Source organism: Cetorhinus maximus, chromosome 15, assembly GCF_964194155.1.
Source record: "Cetorhinus maximus chromosome 15, sCetMax3.hap1.1, whole genome shotgun sequence".
NCBI classification, from domain to species: domain Eukaryota; kingdom Metazoa; phylum Chordata; class Chondrichthyes; order Lamniformes; family Cetorhinidae; genus Cetorhinus; species Cetorhinus maximus.
The window spans coordinates 10,550,616-10,574,365 of NC_135893.1; the positions used below are offsets into that span (position 1 = coordinate 10,550,616).

General features: G+C 40.7%; 1 long non-coding RNA gene across 1 annotated transcript; it reads left to right on the forward strand.

Annotated features, from left to right (window-relative positions):
* Positions 1-2,452: 2,452 nt before the first annotated feature.
* On the forward strand, positions 2,453-5,731 carry LOC144691168 (uncharacterized). Its single transcript, XR_013579047.1, has 3 exons — positions 2,453-2,618; positions 3,110-3,205; positions 4,827-5,731. It is a non-coding gene; the product is annotated as an uncharacterized LOC144691168 (long non-coding RNA).
* Positions 5,732-23,750: the final 18,019 nt, after the last annotated feature.

The window sequence follows — 23,750 nt, forward strand, 5'->3', positions numbered from 1 at the left end:
TGGAAGTCAAATATTGAGAATATTATTTTAAACAACAAACATCACTTCTGCAATGCAAAGAAACGAAGCTCACATTATAACTTGAGAACTAGACTCAATTCTGTTATAAACATTTTTTTTAAATGAAGAAGTCCTTTGTGGCATTAATAGGTAACAGTCTTTTCATACCAAACAATTACATTTTACTGACATTTTTAACCTACTTGTATCATATGGAGAAGTGAAAATCTGCATTTATGGACAATCAAATGCATGTCCTAGTTCAAACATATAATTATTATGATGACACTATTTCACTCTTCCCCAGTATCCTGGCCAATATTTATCCTTTAACTAACACCTAAAACAAAAAGTCCTTCCGGACTTAATATTGAGTTCAACAATTTCAGATCATGAACTCTCTCCTCCATCCCCACCCCCTTTCTAATCCCCCTTTTTCCAATAATTTATAATTTTTTTTACAAATATATTTTTCTTTTCCCACCTATTTTTAAATTTATTTATCTCCACCTTTTAGCCCATTTCGATCCCTTCCCCCACCCCACCCCAACTAGGGCCATCTGCCACTAACTTATCCTGCTTGCTACCCTTAATGTCCCCATTAGCACATTCCTTAGATAATATCACCACCATCAACACCCCTCTGTCTTTTTGCTATGACATCTTTGGCAATCTCTTCTTTGCCTTCACCTATCACTGGCACCCTATAGAGCTCTACCTGTCCCACACCACTCTACCAGCTTATATTTCACCTCATTTCTCTATTTCCTTAGTTCTGATGAAGGGTCATACGGACTCGAAACGTCAACTGTATTCCTCTCCACAGATGCTGTCAGACCTGTTGAGTTTTTCCAGGTATTTTTGATTTTGTTTCAGATTTCCAGCATCCGCAGTATTTTGCTTTTATCTAAAACAAATTGTCTGGCCATCATCACATGACTGTCTGTGGGACCTTGCTGCATGAAAGTTTGCTGCTGCCTTTCCCACATTACAACAGTGACTTAACTTCAAAAATACTTCATTGGCAATAAAATGCTTTCAAGGCTCAGTCATTGAGTGTGTTCAAAGCAAATTTCTAGATACCAATGACATCCAGGGATACTGGATAGTGCAGGAAGGTGGCATTGAGGCAGAAGATCAACCATGATCTGGTTGAATGGCGGAGCAGGCTCGAGGGGCCAAATGGCCTACTCCTGCTCCTATGTTCCAATGGGACATCCTGAGGTCGTGAAAGGTGCTATAGAAATGCAAGTGTTTCTTCTTTCCAATTCAGCACGAATTGGCAATGTCACATGCTTTTTGAAATTTTCTTTTGTGCTGAGGGCAAGTCATTGAAGTAGAGAAGAAAAAGATCTACACTGCACATTGCTGTGCCATATCTGACTTTGATTGTGTGATGCTGACACTGGGTACCTAAAATAGTAAGCATTCTATTTCCCAACACTAATGTTCCTCATCTTGATGAGCATTACAAATAAATAAATATTTATATTATATTATATGTATATAAGCTGTGTAAAACTGAGAAGTGATTTAATTTAAACATCTCCAAAGCCAGGACTGAAATCATTACAAAATGACAAAACTAAACAAAACAATCTCAGCAAATGACTTTGTAAAATGTAACCCTATTTCTGAACATTAAAGACCCATGGATGCATGCTTATTTAACCTCTCTGCATTATAAAGTTGGCCTATGTAAATATTGGCAACAGCTGTCAATTGTTCTTACCCAACGTGAAGAGTTGCTTGTACAATTTGGTTTGGGTTGCAGTCCTTGCAAGGGTTGCGAGAGCACTGTGGGAGTTGTAGTCCAATTGGGGCGGTTCCAGCATCGCCATGGAGGCGGTCGGCCGCGGCGCCAGAACTACAACCCCCGAGAGGCTTTGCGACGAAGCAGGCTGCGCACTCGGGAGCGGGCGAAGGCCGAGCGGCTGGCCCTAGCCCGTTGCTAGGCGACGACGGCCGCCTGCTCGGGCATCGCCGAGGAGGCAGATTCAAATAAAGCAGAGGAGTTTTATTCCCCCCCCCACTTTCCCTCCCTCCTCTAATGAAAATAAACAAACAGGAAATCAACAGATTTAAACAGCCGAAGAACTTTGTCGGAATTGTCAAGCGAGCAGAAAGAGGAAGAAGTATTTAGTGACAGGGAGTAATGGGCTCCAAGGCTGCCTCCCCTGGCAGAGTCCCAGGAAGAAAGTCAACTCCCAGCCAGGGACAGATTAATCAGTGACTTAAATCAGATATAATATCCAACTCCTCTAACAGCCAGCCTGCAACTGTACTTTTCCAAGTCAAAGTGAGGAAAAAGAAAGCAAACCCAGGACCCAAACCTCCCTCCTTCCTCTCCCTCCCTTCTTTTAAACTCTGAATTTTATTTGCAAATCAGTGAATTTTTTTTTTCCCTCTTTGAAGTCGTGCACACCAACCCCCCCCCCCAACAATCATCATCTCAAGAGTTTCGGCTTCATAATCAGCAGGAAATGGCTGTGGAATCAGTGAGGAAGAACACAAGTGTTAATGTGCACTTTTGGGAGGACTGTGCCGCTGGAAGCAGGAAAGAAAAACAATCGCTGACCCTCCAAGAAGCTTTTGAGAAATTTAGGAAGAAACGTCAGGTAGGCACATTTTTTCATATATATATATTTATATATATATATATAAATATCTCGGTGACGCAGCAATGCCCTCCTTATGTTGAATTTATTTCGTTGTGGATGAATTTCAGTGCCAACCAAATCAGAAAGTTTTTACACATCAAGTGTTAATGACATTGATCATCAATTGTTTATGCTATATCTACATAAATAGTGGCTATCCACTGCCTGCCAAGTGTTTTTTTGTTTTTCCTTTTGTCTGAAGAATTTCTTCTACCTGTGTGTCCTGTTATTTGGGGTGGGGGGTGGTGGGGGAGGGGGGGAGGGGGAGTTTTCTGTATTAAATCTTCACAAAAACGTGCAATAAATGCTGGAAATATACAGCAGGCCAGTAAAAGTCTGGAAAGGGAAAAGTCAGAATATGACATTTTTGGGTGTTTGCTTTTCATCGGATTTCCAGTATTGGCACTTTTTCCGTTTTATCATTAAACATGTTTGAACCTTTTTCTCAGTGGCTTACGCACGCATGTACTCATCACACCATGCAGTGATCCAAACCGTGACAAGAATTTTCTGAGATATTCAACTCTTCTTTCTGAAACACAAAGGTATCGCCAAATACTTCTCTCTGAAGTCTTTACCCCTTTAAAATAAGTGAATGCATCCCAATCGTGTGGTGAGAAAATCATTTGCCTTAACAATAAGGTTGACCTTACATGAAAACAGAGAGACACAGTAACACTTTTCTCCAATTTGTGTTTAGATGATTTAAAAAAAGAGGTTTTGATTCAGTACAGCTACCTTATTGTGCACACTCTGGGCTGAGGAAGAAACAACTTGCTCTGCAGAACCCATAGGTCTATGCACTAAACCACATTAGTTTTCCACTTGGTATGGTTGTGCCTACTGCTACTAGGTCAATAAATGTTGTTTATAAATGGATGGGAGGGGATCATATTGTAATGAAGTTGGAGACAGTTGCAACTGCAGAGGGATCTAAATATTTCAGGAGTGTTAAGGGCAGTTACAGGAAGCAGAGTCTCATAGGTGCAATATAGTTTCCATTTAACATCAAGCATTAGATTAATGTGTATGTACTAACCTAACATATTGGAACATATGCATCCTTTCAAGACACCTCAGTAATTGTAACATAGGAGCTAGTGGTCATGAGATCATGTCTAAGCTACAGTGAATGAGCAAATAATATCTCTAATTACAAGCTATGTTGTTTTCACAAATATTACTACATAAACTTATGAAAGTGAGTTTGGATGATGTTTGATACAAGGAAAGATTCATACTGAGACGATATGTTACTTTTACAAAACCAGAAGCAAAATACTGCAGATGCCAGAAATCTGAAATAAAAACAGAAAATGCCGGCAATATTCAGGTTAGGCAGCATCTGTAGATGTAATGTTTTAGGCTGGTGTTTGGAGCAACAGAATGGGTGTAAGAGCAAAGAACAAAGGGAAGGATTGGAAGGCAGGAAAAATTAAATAACGAAAGGGATGATGGTGCATGGCAAAAAGGAATGATAATGGAACAATTATAATCAAAGGATAGGTCTAGAGGAGGTGTAAATGGCAGAAGCAGAATTATTGCTAAAGTTGTTTTCTGAAAAAATGGGAGCAGTTCTGTGATCTGGAACTGTTGAACTCAATGTTGAGTCTGAAATGTTATAAATGTGCCAATTGAAAGATGAATTGCTGCTCCCTGAACTTCCACTGAATTTAATTAGAACAGTAGATATTAGACAACAGCCTTTATCTGAAATATAAGACAGAGAAGTCGAGGAAGGATATTGATGAAGATGGTATATGTGAAGGCAACAGAAGCTTAAGGAACAGCTGCTCATCTTTCAATTAGGCATTTTACTGGACTCAACATTGTGTTCAACAATTTCAGATCATAACCATTATTACCATTTCATTGGACAGTAGCTATTGGTAATGAATCTGCTTTTCCCATTTATACCTCCTCTGGATTCATCTTTTGTTTCTTTCCTTTGTCCCATTACTGTACCTTTTTGCCTTGCACCAATCAGCCTTTTTGTCATTTATTCTCTCCTGCCCTCCACCCATCACAGACCTTCCCTTTGGTTCTTTCCTCTCCTTCCCTAACCCTGCCTCTGTACTTGCTTAAAATATGTTACATCTCTAACCTTTGCCAGCTCTGATGGAAGGTCATCAATCAGAAGTGCTAACTTTGTTTCTCTCTCCACAGATGCTACCTGACCTGAGCACTTCCAGCATTTTCTGTCATATATTACTTTTATGTCTGAGCAATAAAATGCTGTGGATTACCAAGGATAATGAATTTTTGTACAACTCACCATCAAAAAATAACCACATAAACCCCTTGTTCAGTGAGGATACATGTCAACTGACTATAAATGAGCTGACTGCTGTTAATAGAATCATACCTATTGTAGTTGAAAACATAAATCAGAATGTACTGCTAGGTGCTATTAGTACAGAAGGTATATTTACTATGCTACATTTGCTGTACCGTATCATATTACCTGCTATTCCATTGCTCATCTAGTTGTGCTATGTGTCTCAATTTTACAATAAATGAGAAAAGAATGTTCCACACCCCAATTTTAATTTTCTGTTCATGATCTTGATTTTACATATGGCAAGATTGTGGAGAGTTTCAGGAAATTATTTTGTTGGTCCCTCCTTTTCAATGGAGTGATTCCCTTCAGCCCTTCTCTCTGGTAGATGCTTCCCTGAATCAATTTATTTTAGTTTGTTCATATTTTATTTCATGTATGTATTGATTGTTCTAGGACTTAGTGCTAAGCTCTTACTGGATAATGCAATCTACTGAATCCTGTTTGCTTTTACAATGATGCCTTGGCTGTTATTATTCACTTCTGATGCAATGCTTTTATGGTTCTATGCTAATTGTTTGTATCTGTATCTTACACTAATTTGTATTTGCATAATTTATAATTTCAGGAATACTATAAGTTCCACTAATATACTGTATAATAATTAATATTTAGTGTTCAAGCTCTAATATCTCTCTCTTTAGTCATTTTTTTGACTTTTTTGTTGCATGATTCCTGTAGCTAGACTAAATACTCTCATTTCAATTGAGTGTCAGGTTTGCCAATTTTGAGATATCATCTACTTACTTAAGACCATAAGACATAGGAGCAGAAATTAGGCCATTCGGCCCATCGAGTCTGCTCCGCCATTCAATCATGGCTGATAAGTTTCTCAACCCCATTCTCCCCGTAACCTTTGATCCTCTTACCAATCAAGAACCTATCTATCTCAGTTCTAAATACACTCAATGACCTGACCTCCACAGCCTTCTGTGGCAATGAATTCCATACATTCACCACTATCTGGCTAAAGAAGTTTCTCCTCATCTCTGTTCTAAAAGGTCTTTCCTTTACTCTGAGGCTGTGCCCTCAGGTCCTAGTCTCTCCTACTACTTCAACCCTTCATGTCTGTAGCTGAATCTTTCTCACCTACTAATTCAATCCATGGGTCCAACAGGCATACAGCTCTAATTCTGTCCTTAGTTTATGATGCCATCTGACCCCTTAATCCCCACTGTTTTGCAATGCAAATGTGTTGTCCGGTAAGTTCAATTAAACCTGCAATAATTAGTCATTTTGTGGACATAGCAAGATATCTGATAGCAGATGTTAATTAGCCTCACTGTGTGTCTGCTTCACCATGGAGCACAACCACATTTGGACAAGTAATTTGCTTTTTCATTAGTGGTGTCCACTTTCCAGAGGATGGCACTATTTAATGAAAAAGGACAACTTCTGCTGGCAAATCAGTTGACCAAAAGCAGAATAAACCATCACCTTCAACTTATTTGCCTCCCACCTAAAACTGAAGCAAAACAATGGGTATCCAGGAGTGATTACCAGGGATCTTGATGACAACATAAACCAATCTTAAGGGCAATTAGGGATGAGCAATAAATGCCAACCTAGCCATCGGCACATACATCCTATGAATGAATAAAAAAAAACAAGAATGAAGTACAATGTACCATAACCATCACCTAAACCCAAAATGAGCCTGCCATCTTGCAATCACAGTGGTGGATTTTTAAATTTTTTATTATGCAGCAGTAGATCTCCCTTGGTATTATGCACAGAGATAGTCTTGGTTCTCAAGCATGTTTATGATGTTTAACTGCTAACCTGACGCGTGCTTTTGAGCACATTGCTTTAAATAGCTAAATCCATTACTTATAAACTGCTGAGGTTAATCATGGGGCATTTGTAACAGTTTGGAAATTTCAGGCTCTGGGTTAATGACTAGCTTACTTGTTTTTTTAAAGCCGTGGTTTGTAATAAAGAGAATATCTGCTTTGTAGAAAGACTTCTTTCCAGTTTGGGTTTTTATTTCCAATAACAATCCAAATGTCCTATGTAATTTGATATGTGATGATACTCACTAGAAGGATTAACCATTGTGATAATTACAATTTTAGTATTGTTGAAAAAAGAGACATGTTGTCAATACTTTTTGTTTTGTACTCATCAGGACAGTTTGCGAGAATACCAAAAGCAAGGAGAACAACAATTTATTCTGCATGAAAAGAGAGTGCTGATTGGTTGGCAAGTGAACTTTGATTGGTAGAGGCTTTGCCATGGAGAATGCACCAGAGAACAGTTAACTGCCAAGTTTTTGTTCAAATTCAAACCAGCAGGTCTTCTCTGATTGGTTAAGGCATTGCCATGGGGAATGAACCAGGGAATGGCTGTCCCCCAAGCTTTTGTTCAGTTGAAAAAGGTGCAATACATAGACATGCTCCTTCTGTCCGCAAAGGACAGGGCCCTCTGTGTGAATATATGTAGCTTCTAGCATGCGTAAGTGAGCCACACTGCGAGCCCAATTGATAATCTTAAATTGGTTTTCAGTGTAATTGTTAGCACACTCAGGATTGTTTAGCAATTGTTGTCCAACCGCAGAATCACATCTAATGTTGGACATTATGTTTTGAGTTTTGCAAGCACGAGCTGGTTGGGCATGGTCTGTACTTTGCCTGTTGCGAACAGCTGAAGGGACGTGCCGTTTGATACAATCCGCCAGTTGTTGGGGTGTACAGCCTACATACCTGGCATCACACCGGCACTGAGATTCATATACCACATTACTCACTTGTGTGATAGCAAAATGTCTTTTTGCCTTGATGGCAGGATCCTGTTAATGGAGAACGCCACTTGTGTTGCTACTGCATTGTAACAGTGTGAAACAGCTAGTTTCTCACCTGTTGCTCAAATTTTTGAGATACCTTCCCCTTCCAGGGTAATCTTAGGTAGACTAGGCACTTTTCAGGACCGAAAATGGCAGCCTTAGGTCCATTCATGAGTTTGTGTGATGTATAAAGCGATCAATGATCTGTTCAGGGTAGCCATTATCCTGCCGGATGGCTTTGATGCCCTATTTCAGCATCAAGCTTGCATGGTGAGCAAATGGCTCAGGCCCTATTTACGAGGTTGCAAGGCCAACTTATAACATGAGGAACTATAGGAATACCTATGCCTATATTGACCAGAGAAGGTAGGCTTGGAGTAGACAGTAGTAGAGAACCCATTGGCAGATTTCTTAACTAGCACATCAAGGAAAGGGAGCTCATTTGACTGCTCCAACTCAAAGGTGAATTTGAGCGCAGGATGGAGCCCATTAAGGTGTGCAAAGAAGTTCTTACATGCAGCTGCATGGATTCAAACATAGCAAATGTATCATCTATGTATCGGAAATATGCATGGGGTAGGAGATTGGGCGTCATTCCACTGAAGATGCATTTCTCATGGAAACTAACAAAGATGTTTGTGAGAGCTGGGCCTAGAGGAAATCCCTTGGCAACACCATCTATTTCGATGTCATTCAAACTGAGTTGCTGAGTTCAAAAGTTCAATGAATACAGATTCAGACAATGGCACGATATAGTGACATAGTGCAAATGTCTATGGCTTCCTTGAGCGATACGTTGGTGAATAGGCTAGCAATGGTGAACGAGCAAATGGGCAAGGCATTGCTATTGATATGCAAGCCTTGTATGGTCTTCGCAAAGGTGAAAGAACCTTTCACTGTGTGTGTGGAAAACTTACTCCGAACTGGTTATAGCAACTCAACCATTTGGCCAATTCATGTTGTGCAGAACCAGTCATAGATGGAGTAAAGGGACATCACTTGTGTGTCTTGGGCAGCCCATATGTGGACACAATGGTTCTGTATGACCAAATTACCAATTACAATTTTACGGAAGTGACCAACTCTGTAATTGCTACTGGGAAGGGACCTTCAACCATGCCTTTGTCACATCCAGATACATGTATTCAGTGCTCTCAAGCCCGGCTACCCACCCCTAACACTAAATTTCTACTAATCCAATCTACGCTGCCCTATCCTGTCCCGTACTCCCTTTGTGTTAGGTATGACTCCAACCAGTGGAGAACTTTTCATCTGATTCCCATTAATTTCAGTTTTACTCTGGCTCCTTGATGCAGCACTCGGTCAAATGCTGTCCTTGATGTCAAGGTCAGTCACTCATACCTTGCCTCTGGAATTGCACTCTTGTCCATGTCAGCTGTTTTTACGGCTGAGCTTTGGAATTATCACAGGTGTCACAGGAGAGATTATTAGAGAAGGTTAAGAGGAATGGAATTAGGAGGAGGACAAGAACATTTAGATTAAAATTAGTTAGATGGGAAAAAACAGTAGGCATTATGAACAGTTTTTCCAGCATGGTTGGAAGTGGGTCGTGATGTCTTATAGAGTTTGATTGTGGCACCACTTCCTGTCTGCAGTTTTAGGCTCCACCATTATAGGATGTTTACTGAAACTTTAGAGACATCCACTATCAGTTGGACCAAGCAACATTCTAACTTGCATTATGTTGATTGCCCAGAAAATATCAGAATCTTTGCAATTTGCTATCTTTGCTTGGAGCATTTTCCTCTATAAATACTTTAATGGTTTTGTCTGACATAGTGTAAATTACATAGTGCAGCAATGTGCATTAATTAGCAAGTAGAATCATGATTGTAATTCTTGGACATCTTTGCCATACTTATATAATGTGGGCCTCCTCCTTAATACAGAGTACAGGTCTTGATTTAATCTGATTCCTGATTTATCTAAGTTCCAATGACACTGCAATATCCTTTTTTTTTGTATGAGTTTGTCTTATGAATCCTACACTGCTTTACAAATACACCGATCTGTATATTTATTTTCTGGCTTGTCCCACCCTCTTAGTCTTCCTAGTTTGATTCCAGGCTTACCTAAGCATTTTTGATCTCAACTCTTTGTCCAGGGGAATTGACTTTAAGTTTCTCCTCCTTAACTTCAAAGTTCCTCCATTGCTTTGCCCCTCTCTCCATCTATCACCTTCTCCACCCCAATATCCCTGTATACATCTTTATTCCACCATTCATGGTCATTACTATAACTACTTTCCCTCTGTCCTCAGTAGTTCCTCATCTCTGCCTTGCTACCTCCGTAAGTTGTAAGTTATCTTTGTCGGTGCTTTTGTCCTTTCTTCACCTCCCCACCAGCCTCATCGCACTCAACGTCCACTTAATATTAACTCCCCTGTCAAGCACTGTGATTCATCTCTTTGTAAAGAGTGCAACAAAAATACACTGCTTCCCCTGCTTGCCTCTGACTCACTTTATTTGCGTTTGACTCTCATTCAGGCAATCCTCAGTATCATAAAAACACTTGGGGGTGATACAAGCTCAGGAAACAGAGATCACACAGGTGCTCTGCATCGTACTGCAATTGTAGGGACTAAAAGTGATGCAAAAGATGTGGTACTTATTTACTCAGCGCATCCTTGCATTATATTTCCTGTTTAATGTAAAATGGTAAACATGTTGCAGATTATTTAAACAACATTTAATAAAACTATAGGCTTAAATACTGTTCCTCCAAGTGAAGCTTGTCCACTTTTTGCTGTGCATAGAAGCTATTAGTAAGCTTCAACTCAGCTATATTGATTTAATGAACCACAGGCTGCAATGCAGTATTTAGGGTTGTCAATAGAACTGAATTGTGGATACAGTATTTGTATTGTTTATTTCATCAAGCATCAAGGGGACAAATAAAGTACTAGTTGGTTACAATAGTAAATGAAATATTTGTGTTAAATGTTTCTTAATTTTAAAATGAACTATAAACACCTTCTGGACAAAATATTGGTTTAATAAGATAAGGCTGGATTTCTTCAGTGAGGATTGTAATCTGCATCAAAGAGTGTATAATTTTGTATTTGACATTAAAAGTTGAAATTAGCTCATTTTAGCTCAGTGCTATTTCAAAGTATTTTATTGCTCAAAAATGTGTGTTCAACATTGGTACTTTAAGACCACCACGCAGCAGTTTTAACATGCCTGCTTCAAGGCACTATTAAATCTTCACAAAAAAGCCTTGATCCAGTACTAAGAATAATGAAAAATTATAAGAAAAATCTTAAACCCTGGCATTCAAATGGTCAGACTGGTTTTTATTAACAGAGTGAAACAGGTTGTCTTTGTCTCTGCGTCCACTTCTTTGACCAGGAATCTTCACCCTGCATAGTGGATGCTTTCTTCCATCTTCAGAATTTTTGTTCCACTTGGACCCTTCCCTTTTCCCCGTCTGGATCTTTTCATTGAGAAGCGTCGATGCAACATTGGCCACCTCAATTTTTCTATTTCGCTGACTCACTCTAACCTACCTACCTCTGTGATTGCAACACACTATTCTCTCAGGTCCAACTCTAACGTTGTAATTAAACCTACTGGTGAGGGTGGCTCTGTGGTTGTTTGGTGAACCAACCTGTTCTTTGTGGAGGCTGTATGCCAACTCTCTGACACCACCACTGACTATAAGACCATTGTTCCCCAGACTGTCACTGACCTCATCCCCCTCTGAACATCATCTCACCATGGCCTCCAACCTCCTAGCCCCCAACTCTGAACAGCCCATTGCTATCACTTTCCCAAGATCCACAAACAGATGTGCCCTGGTAGATTAATCATTTCAGCCTATTCTTGCCTCACAGAACTGATTTCTTATCCCAACTTTGTAATTTTTCTCCCCTCATCCAGTCTCTTCCCATCTACATCTACATCGGCTCTTCTGATCCCTGCACCACTTTACTGTTTCCGGTCTCCTGACCCTAACTGTCTCCTTTCCACCATGAACGGTCAATTCCTCTACACCTCCATATAAACCAGAATGGCCTGAGAGTTCCCTGCTTCTTCCTTGAACAAAGGCCCAACTAGTCCCCATCCAACACCATCGTCCTCCCTCTGACTGGCTGAACTTGATCTTAAATTGAACAACTTCTGTTTTGACTTCATTCACTTCTTACAAGTAAAAGGTGTTGCTATGGGAGCCTGTATGTGTCTAGTCAAGCTATCCTTTTTGTGGGAAATGTGGAGCATTCTTTGTACCAGTCTGCCTCTCTGTGTTCCCTCCCTCACCTCTTCTGATACATTGGCTATATCAGTGCCATTTCCTGTTCTCGCCCCCAAACTGGAAATTTCATCAACTTTGCTTCCAATTTCTACTCTTCCTCTCCTTCACATGGTCTCATTCCAACTCTTTCCTTCTCTAACTGCTGTATGTCCTTTTCTGAGCATCTGTTGTTAACTAATATTGACTATAAGCCTACAAACTCCCACAGTTACCTCAACTACACTTCTTCCCACTCCATTTGCTGAAAGGACTCTATTCTCCCAGTTTTTCCATCTCTGTCACATCTGTTTTTACATTTTCACCTACCATACAAGGGCTTCTGATATGTCTTCCTTTTTCTTCAGCTGAGGATTTCCCCTCTACTGCGGTTGACAGGATTCTTGGATTTTTCAGTTCTATTTCCCACATTTCTATTCTCACCCCTTCACCTCCCACCCAGAACCACGATAGGATTTCACTTTCCTCAACTTCCTAAACCTCCACATTCAGCCAACACCAAGCATATCTTCACCTCCTCCTCCCCTTCAGCATTCTGTAGGGACCATTCCCTCTGCAACACCTTGATCCACTCTTCAATCACCCTCTCACTTTCCCCTGGCACCTTCCAAAACCTGCCCTAGTACACTCTTCCTTTCCATTGTCCAGGGCTCCAGACACTTCTTACAGGTGAAACTGCGGTTCACTCATACTTCTTTCAATTCCGAACATTGTATTCACAGCTTACATTGGGAGACCAAATGCATTTTGGGTTATCGCTTTGCAGAACACCTCCATTCAGTCCACAAGCATGACCCTGAGCTTCTGCCTGTCTGTCATTTTAATTCTCTGCCCCATTCCCACTCTGACTTCTCTTGTTCTTAGTCTCCTATACTCTTTCAATGAAGTTCAATGTAAGCATGAAGAGTAGGACCTATTCTATCGATTAGGCACTTTGCAGCCTTCCAAACTACACTTTGTGTTCAACAATTTCAGGCCATAACTAGTCCATTTTCTCAAACAGCAGCTGTTGATAATGATTCTACTGTTGCTTTTTATACCTCCATAGGACCCAGTTTTTGTTTCTCGTCCTATTATCTCCTTTTGCCTTACACTATCATGTTTTTTGTAATTTAGTCTCCCCTGCCTTCCACCCTATCGCAGACCTTCCTTTTTGTTCTTTCCACCCCTTGCCGCTCCCCTTCTGCCTCCCACCACCACTCCTTTCCTGGTCTCTACACTTGCTTAGAAGCTATTACATGTCTAACTTTTTCCAGTTCTGATGAAAGTTTATCAATCTGAAACATTAACTTTGTTTCTATCCACCGATGCTGCCTGATCTGCTAAGTATTTCCAGCATTTTCTGTTTTTATTTTAAAAAAATATGCTCATCAAATCTGATGAACCAGCTTAGCAGTTTAGAAAACATACTTATTTTCAGAACAGTAGAGGTCATTTTTTTCCTGCCCTACTCCCTTGACTGTTACAGCTCATTAAGTTACTAACAAGGGATAAGCCATGGAGTCAGTCCAGTCTCACTCCCCTACCTTTCTTGACTTGCGTACATCAGATCACTCTTTGGAAGATATAAAATGACTCTAGTGTATTCTGGTAACACTACACATTACTCCTTTCAGTATGTCAAGCTGCCAGCCTCTGTGACGTGAGGGCACCTTTGTCCATGCAGTTGCAGTAACATAAAAATAAGTGCACTTCTAATCATCTGACAATATATGTGAAAGTTAACCTGTAACGCTTTAAACAAAGGCATAGGCAAATGGCATCTTGTGTGGAATAGGATATGGGCAGCAGAGTTTTTGGATGAGCTGAAGTTTAAAGAAGGTGGAATAGGCGTTGCTGGCCAGGAGAGCTTTGATATAGTTGAGGCTGGTGTGGCAAATATCTAAATCATGGTTCATGTTTTAGAATATAACTTTTAGTTTTAGGAATTAAAGTTTTAACTGTAAGAAATCGGGTTGGCTGGTTGAGTAACTGGTAAAAGCAGCCCTTAAGTGAATGCAATTAAAACAAACTTGGAGTTTATTATACTTAAAAGGTTGGGGCTACATTGACTTAAGAGGTTAACAGCTAGAAAGGTAAGATCATAAAACAGCAGGTGGACTTACTTAGCTAAAGAACTGGGGACATGACATCTGCAATTCTTGCAATAAAGGCAGTCTGGACAGATGTTTTTGTTTTGAGAGTTCTGTTATCGTATTTTTACCTCAGGATTCGTTAGGTTCTTACTCAAAGCGATTTTGCTGGAGGCAGTGATCTTTTGTTGAACGCACATTTATTTACATACAAATTATTTATAATGGTTAAATAAGACCAAGACATAGCTGGAGCTACTCTCTAAGATGCTTCTCAGTCAACTTCTCTCAGTGAGTGACATCACTGTGACATAGCTCCTTATGTCCATGTTCAGTAGCTATCATTAGAGTTAACTCCTCACTCTACATCTCCCCTGAACTCTTATCCCCATATTATACACACATTCCCCTACACCTCCCCTGAAAGTCTCTTCTCTTGGGATGTACTATGGCTATCCATCCAGGCAGTACGTGCAAATCTGGATGCACTCTTCATCTTGTTTTTGGGCCATATGAAATTTGTGGAACTTCTGGACAGTTGCCAGCAAGTATCTAGTAGTTAAGGCTGTAAAGGCTTCAACTTCCATTTCCACTATGAAGGTTTTGCCTTTCTGTACTGGGTAAATGGTGGGTATCCTGTACAATCTATTGGCCGTAGTCTGATATTTATCCTGTACGTACTCCATAGTAGCATCTTATTGCATGAGCTGAAGGCGGAATTGCTGAATCCTGGGTGGCATCTTTGCGATTTTCTGTGTGTCCAACAGTGTTACTAATGGTTTATGATTGGTCTCAATCTTAAAGTGCAGGCCCCAGTACACAATCGATCAGAGAATTTTTCACATGCCCAAGATGCTGCAAGGGCTCCGTTTTGATCACAGCTTGGCACTGTTCAGTCTCGGTTAATGACCTGGATGCACAGTAAACAGGTCGTCTTCTGCCATCGCTTTGGACCTGGAATAGCACCGTTCCCAGTCCTTTTGCAGGTGCATCAGCTGCCACAATTGTGGGAAGTTCTGGGTTGCAGTGAGCTAGGACCTCTAAAGATGTTAGGATCATTCTGATTTTTTCAAATGACTGCTGCTGATGCTCAGTCCAGCACCATGCCTGGTTCTGTCATAACAGATGTCTGAGATCTCCTACATCTACATCATGTATAGCTAAATTTGTTTTCCTCAGCTTATTCCCACAAATAGCTTTGTGCGACTGCAATAGCTTTTCCAAACCACTTTGACACTTATCAGGAAGGTAACTCAGTAGTACAATTAAATTTCTGAGCACTCCCTCATTGTCCAATTTAATTAGAGGAAAGTTAATTTCAGAATCCTTCATTTCTACCTCCTTTTCCTCATTTACCACTACTAATAGCTCCTTTTGGTTATCTTCCCTGTCAACGTACGTTTTAAGCATATTAACATGACATGCCCTCTCTTTTTCTTTCTTCTGTCTGGAGTATTTATTAAATAATTTACTTCACTCCATCTCTTTTCGATCCTGTAAGGCCCACTCAACCTTACCTTTAATGGTTTGCTTGACACTGGCAAGAAGACTAACACCTCCTCTACAATAATAAAACTACGAGCTTTTGCCCTCTTATCTGCACTTGTCTTCATCGCCTACTGTGATATCTTTAAATGTTCCTTAGCTAACTCACATGCTCTGTTCAATCTTTCTTATGAGGGGAATAGATAGAGCGGACAGGACAAAATTGTTTCCCTTGGTGGAGAATTCTAGAACCAGGGGACATAGATTCAAGATAAATGGCAGAAGGTGTAGGGGGGACATGAGGAAGAACTTTTTTACACAGAGGGTAGTGGGTGTCTGGAATTCACCCAAGTTGGTGGTAGAGGCAGAAACTCTAAACTCTTTTAAAAAGTAACTGGATCTGCACCTTAAGTGCTGTAAGCTGCAGGGCTATGGGCCTGGGTGTAGGAAGGTGGGATTAGAAAGGGCACCTGGGTGTCCTCTGGCTGGCATGGACAAGATGGGCCGAATGGCCTCCTTCTGTGCTGTAACTTAACTAACTTTCTCTGAATTTTATCACATAATCCAGGAGGGTAGTTCGGAACTTTGACCCACTAGTTTCTCCTGAATCAACTCAAGTGGTTCCCCTTACTTCATGAACATAGACTAATTCAAAAGGACTAAATGTTGTTGATTCATTAGGGGCATTCCTAATAGCAAATAACAAGAATGGAATCCCTTGATCCCAGTCCTGTGGGTAGTCTTGACTATATGCTCTCGTCATAGTTTTTAAAGTTTGATGCCATCTCTCTAAAGCACCTTGTGATTCAGGGTGATAAGCTGATGACCTAAACTGCTTTATTCCCAAGCTGTTCATTACTTCCTTAAACAGCTGTGACATGAAATTTGAACCCTGATCTGACTGTATTTCTTTTGGTAACTCTCATCTTGTGAAGAATTTGGTAAACTCCTCTACATTCTTCTGTAATATTTCATAAAGGTATCACTTCTAGAAACCTTGTAGATGTATCCATGATTATCAGCAAGTACTGATTTCCACTTTTGGACTTAGGGAGGGGCCCTACACAATCAGTCAGGACCCTGGTTCCTCAAATGCTGAAATCAGAACTAAAGGTGCAGGTTTAATCTCTGTTTGAAGCTTTCCTATCACTTGACAGGTGTGACATGTTACAAAGAATTTGACTACATCTTTATGCAGTCCAGACCAATAGAAATGTTTTTGTATTTTTGCCTGAGTTTTCCTAATTCCTAAATGTCCAGCTATTGGAATTTCATGAGCCACTCTTAATATTTCATTTCTGTATCCAGATGGTATTATTGTTTGATAATACCATCTACCGCCCACTTTTCACCTGCTAGAATATGAGACGGTCTCCATTTTCTCATTAGCATATTATTTTTAAGGTAATAACACTCTGGAATACATTCTGCCTCTCTTTCTGAATAAGATGTCTGATGTAACTGCTTTATTCATGAACCTTTCTGGTGTAACTCTACTAATTTCACTAAGCCAAACACTTCGGCTTCTCTCTGCCACCTTCTCTTCGTGAGCTGTCTTTTCAAAGACAGATCCAGCTAGCTCGATGTCAGCATCCTTCCCCTGTCTTTTAGATTCTTCCTCTTCCTGTTTTAGTCGTGAGTTTGTGATCCTGTTACTGCATAGTCTGGAAACAATCCAGGATCCTCTTTCTGCAACATCTGATTGCATCACCACAGGCTGCTCAACTGCAGTAGGCATCATCAACATTTATGACCCAGCTATATCATTACCTAGGATAAGTTGAACACCTGCAATGGGCAATTTTTCCACTACCCTATCAATCACCTTGTCTGTTTTCAACTTTTAAAATTTACCTTACACAATGGAATATGTTTAGTATCTCCATGAATTCCATTTATCAATACTCTTTCCTTCAATAACCCCTCTGGACAACAAATAGCACTATACCATAATGTTAAGGGCTGACTAGCCCCCATGTCCCTTAAAAATTTGATATCTTTGCCTGTTCCACCCTGCACACATGGAAAGACTTTCCCTTCACATATAAAATCTTTAAACATTTCAGTAACCTGCCCTTCAGAACTCCCTTGGATAAATTGTGAACACGTTTCCATTTCTTTAGCTACCACTGATTTTTCCTGCTCCACCTGTACACAAACCACTTGTTTTTCTTGCCTCTGGATCTCCAAACCCATAGTACTCTTATTTCTAGAACTTTTCTGAGTTCTAATTACTGCAATAGATTTTCCCTGTAACCCCCAACACGTTGACTTCGTGTGCCCAACCTTATTACAATGAAAACATTTAAAGCTTTGAGTGTCACTTCTATCTCAGGAGAAATTTCTTGAATTCCAAACTGTCCCTTCTCTTCCCTGGCTACCTGTCTTCCTTTCACCTTCCCACTTTCTATCCTTTTCAGGTTTAAAAGGGTGACGGAAAAAAGGTTTTGCTCTATGCACTAGCTCATAATCATCAGCTATCTCTGCTGCTTGCTTAGCTGTTTTAACCCTCTGTTCTTCCACATGAGTTGTAACTACTGAAGTGTTGGATCTTTGGTCACTAGTTTAGTTGGACTAAGGGATCTGGGTTGCATGCTTGTTTCGGGATGATCGAGTTGGTACCAGAGACAGAGCAGATCAGTAGACTGTTCTTATGTAGAACACAATCTATTTATTTACAAAGGAACTCAGCAGCTACACTTGTGTACTTACAACTAAAACCCTGTCTCAACATTACAGACTCTTACTCTAGATTACTCACTACAGACTACTAATGTAGCCCACACTACTCTCTCGTTGGATAATAAGATCATGTGATCTTTTATTATAACATTCTTCTTAAAGGTATATTACACGTCAGGTTACCACATTCCTCCCCCTTTACTCAGAAATATATTTTGCAGTTACAATTACAATTCTTCTCAAAATATCAAATTATTTTCACAGATAAGTAATTTACAAATTCAGCCTTTCTGGGGGTTTCCTTATGTGTGTAGAATGTCTCAGCTCTACAGTTTCAGATGTTTTGTCAGGAACCTGCTTTCCTGGTGTTGTCCGAACATCAGGTTCTTCGGTGGGCACCTGCAAATATGTTTCCTCAACTCTTGCAGGTGCAGCCCCCTGATTCTTCAAACACACCTGTACTCATTTGAGTTCTTTCAACAGGAGATTTTGACACAGTCGTGAACACTGGAGGAATCATTTCCTGATATTTTGTTCCTCTCCTCCTTATATGATCTATATGTCTCTATAGGATTCGGTTATTATTTTCACGTGGTAAGTGACTGTACTTATTTCACCTGATAACCATTTAGGTCCTTCACCAAAATTTTTCACATATCGCCTCTCCTACAATAAACTTTCTGTCACGACTATGCCAATCATTTACAATTTTCTGACTTCCTTGACTCCTTCCCACCTTCCCCAACCCCCTAAATTTGGTGTTACTAAGCCCCATCTCGTTCTGAGGCATCAATTCATCAACAATTCTGACATAGTCAATATGCAATCACACCCATGGTCTTCCTGGCCACTCCCACGTGTGTAACGGAGCTGTTAAAGGTAACTTTTGCACTTGTTGACACGGCATACAACTTTTCACTAAGCTCTCTATTTCTCCATCCATTCCAGGCCACCATAGACAGCTGTGTGCTATGGTCTTCATTCAGGAAATACCTGGATGTGCACTATGTAGTTCAGTTAACAAAGGCTTTCATCCTTTTGGAGGAATGATCACTTTAGCTCCCCACAATAAGATACCATCCTGGCTGGTTATCTCATATCTTCTATGAAAATATAGTTTCATTTCAACAGACTCCTGTTCTTGTGACCAACCGTGAAGAACTTGTTCTCGTACTTTAGATAAGACTGGGTCTCGACTTGTCCAGTCTCTAATCTGTCTAGCACATACTGGTGATGAATCTAAGAAGTTCAATATTAAGATGAGTTCTTGAGGAACTGGAACATCCTCATTGTTTTCTTTCAAAGGCAAATGACTAAGTGCATCAGCATTTACAATCTAATTTCCAGGCCTGTGGATGAAAGCATACTCATACACTGCCAGAATCAATGCCCATCTCTGTATTCTTGCTGAGGCTATGGGTGGTATAACCTTGTCCTCGCTGAACAATCCTATCAAAGGCTTATGATCTGAAATGATAGTAAAGTGACAACCGTGTACAAACTGGTGAAACTTCTTGACACCAAAGATGATTGACAGGCCGCCTTTTTCAATCTGTGAGTATCCCTTTTCCGCTGTGTTGAGTGTTCTTGATACATATTCAATAAGTTGTTCTGAGCCAATGTCCATTCGATGGGAGAGCACTGCTCCCACTCCATAAGGAGTGTCAGAACTAACTCTTTCCTTTGGTCAAAATGTACCAATAAGGTGGATGAATTCAACAGCTATTTCACTTTTGTGAAAGCCTCTTTCTGTAGGGTTTGCCAAGACCAACATTGGTTTTTCTTGAGTAGGTAATACAGGGTGCCAGTTCTGTCGAAAAATTAGACAAAAAGCATCCATAGTAATTGATCATCCCCAAGAATGGTTTGAGCTCGGAGGTGTTCCTTGGTGCTGGTGCCTCTTTAATGGCTCTCACTTTTTCTTCAACCGGGTGGAGGTCCTGTTAAACTTCAGTTCGTTACAAGGTTATCTGCTTCCACCCTGTTACCATTATTCCATATTTTCTCTGCAAACTCATTTCTTTTTACTTGTCTGTAAGCTGTGGCTGCTTCCTGCTTCTCATCAGAGTTGTACATTTTCGCACCTTTTTTGACTGGGGCTCCCCGCCCAACGTGGAGGATGGCGCCATTTTGGTGCTCCCTGTATGGCTTTTGAGTCCCTCACTGAGCCTTTCATAGCCAGTGCTGTTTCCTGCGCCTTCTGAAAATCCAAATTTGTTTCAGACAGTAATCTCTTCTGAAGTGAACCTTCATTTATGCATCATACCAAACAATCTCTAAGCATTTCATTTACAGATGTACCAAATTTGGAATATTCTGTTAACTGTTTTAGACTTGCCACATTACAAGTCACTGTCTCCCCTGGGACTCTCTTTCTTGAGTTAAATTTGAACCATTGTATTGTTACCAAGGCCTTGGGCTGGTAATGATTCTTCACAAGGTTCACCTAAATCATCAAAACTTTTCAAATCTGGGGCACTGGGTGCCATTAAACTTTGAATCAGTCCATAAATCTTACTCCCACACGTGGATAAGAGGATTGCAAGCCTCTTCTCCTCCCCCGCAATGTCATTAGCTTGGAAAAAGAACATAATGAGACAATCATCCGCTGTTGGGTCGAAAGGATCAACTCTTCCAAACTGCGGCAAAGGGACTGCTTTGACGATTAGGACGGAAATTCTACTTACAATTACCATGCGAGATATGGCCTGATTTCAGTTCACTTGATTTCCTTCCTCCCTTTTTCTTGCTTTTTTTTATTATCCTTCCTTGCTTTTTCTCCTCATCACCAGTTTGTTGGATCTTTGGTCACTAGTTTAGTTGGACTAAGGAATCCAGGTTGCATGCTTGTTTCAGGATGACCGAGTTGGTACCATAGACAGAGCAGATCAGTAGACGGTTCTTATGTAGGACACATTCTATTTATTTACTAAGGAACTCAGCAGCTACACTTGTGTACTTACAACTAAAACCCTGTCTCTACATTACAGACTCTTACTCTAGATTACTCACTACTCACTACTGACTACAGGCTACAAACTACTAAGGTAGCCCACGCTACTCTGTCATTGGATAATAATATCATGTGACCTATTATAAAATTCTTCTTAAAGGTATATTACACATCAGATTACCACACGAAGGAAGTGAATCTTTAAATTTTTCAAAAAGAATTACTTCTCCAAGAGCTGCATATGTTGTCTCTACCTTTAATGCCCGTATCCAACAGTCAAAATTACTTTCTTCCTTAACCGAGGTCTCCCACCCACTGTAGTTGACAGAGACCGCAACCATGTCCGACCCATCTCCCGCGCCTCTGTCCTCATACCTTCCTCTCCCTTCCAGAACCGTGATAGGGTTCCCCTTGTCCTAACTTTTCATCCCACCAGCCTCCGCATTCAAAGGATCATCCTCCGCCATTTCCACCAACTCCAACATGATGCCACCACCAAACCCATCTTCCCTTCGACCTCCCCCGCCCATCGGCATTCTGTAGGGACCGCTCCCTCCGGGACAGCCTGGTCCACTCCTCCATCACCCCCAACACCTCATTCCCCCTCCCACAGCACCTTCCCATGCAATCGCAGAAGGTGCAATGCCTGCCCCTTTACCTCTTCCTTCCTCACCGCCCAAGCACTCCTTTCAGGTGAAGCAGCGCTTCACTTGCACCTCCTTCAATTTGGTCTGCATTCACTGCTCTCAATGCGGTCCCCTCTACATTGGAGAGACCAAACGCAGACTGGGTGACCGCTTTGCGGAACACCTTCGGTCTGTCTGCAAGCATGACCCAGACCTTCCTGGCGCTAACCATTTCAACACACCATCCTGCTCTTATGCCCACATGTCTACCCTTGGCCTGCTGCAGTGTTCCAGTAAAGCCCAACGCAAACTGGAGGAACAGCAGCTCATCACCCGATTAGGCACTTTACAGCCTTCTGGACTTAACATTGAGTTCAACAACTTCAGACCATGAACTCTCTCCTCCATCCTCACCCTTTTTTTATCCCATTTTTTCAAGATACATTTTTATTTTCTTATTTTTATTTTTTATCCACTTTTATTTATTTTCATTTTTATTCATTGTTTTATCCACACATTTTGTCCTATTTTCGATCTTATTTTCCCACCACCGTCCCCACCCCACCCCCACTAGGACCATCTGTCTCTTGTTCACGTTGTTCTTTCCAGCTTATCCTTGTCATTTTACCATGTTCTGCTTTCTGACCTTAATGCCACCATCAGCATCTCCTTTAGCCAGTACCACTACCATTAACCTCCCTTTGTCCTTTTGTTCATGACATTTTTGTCACTCTTTCCTTTGCCTCTACCTATCGCTGGCCTTCTATCCAGCTTCACCTGCTCTAGCCCCCTTAAACAGTATAGATTTCATCACATTTTTGCTTCTCTTTAGCCCTGAAGATGAGTCATACGGACTCGAAATGTTAACTCTGTGTTTCTCTCCACAGATGCTGTTAGACCTGCTGAGTTTTTCCAGCATTTTCTGTTTTTGTTTCAGACTCCCTGCATCTGCAGTATTTTGCTTTTATCAAAATTAGCTTGTTTTACTCTCTCAAACACAATATAAGTCTGTCTAGGCTGTTTCCTTAAATTCTGAAATTTCTGCCTGTACGCCTCAGGAACCAACTCATATGCACTCAGAATAGCTCCTTTTTTAGTGCATCATATTCCACAGATACTTTTTCTGACAGCGATGCATATACCTCATGAGCTCCACCTACCAACCTAGTCTTTGAAAGCAATGTCCACATTTCTTGCAGCCTTTCATTTGCTTAGTTATCTTCTCAAACAAAATAACGAATGCCTCTACATCCTTTTCCTCAAACTTAAACATGTCCCTACTGGGTTTCGGGTGGAAGGTGGTTGTTTAACCATCAGGACCTTCCACAGCATCTGAGGCCTCTTTTTTTTTAAGTTCCAGTCTTATAAGCTGGGATTCCCTTTCTCTTTCCTTCTCTCTTTCCTCCATTGCTACTTCTCCCTCTGGAGGTCTGGTTTTCTCATTTCCATTTCCCTGTGAATGCTCTCTTTTTCATTTTATCTCTCTTTTGCCTCTAATTCAAGCTTTTTTTTTCATTTGCAACTGAAGTCTCTCTCCCTCCAGCTGTGACTTGCTAGTTTCAGGTATCCCTTCCAATTTCAAATGCTGCACTATGAATTCAATTATGTCTGCTTTCTTTGCCCCTGCTGCTAATCCTAACTGCAGTTTATCTGCTAATTCTGTTAGCTGAGCCTTAGTTACTTTTTGTAAACCAATCGGGATTACATCTTCTACTCCCAAAAAATTCTTAGCAATTGCTAAAGCCATTATTGCAGTCTAACCACTTTTAAAACCCCTCAACCCAACTCCTGAGTTCAATATTCTTCACACACTCGTAGCCTTGAGATTCACCAACTCCAAGCCAACCAAGGAATTTTTTAAAAATCCAGGACGAGCTCCC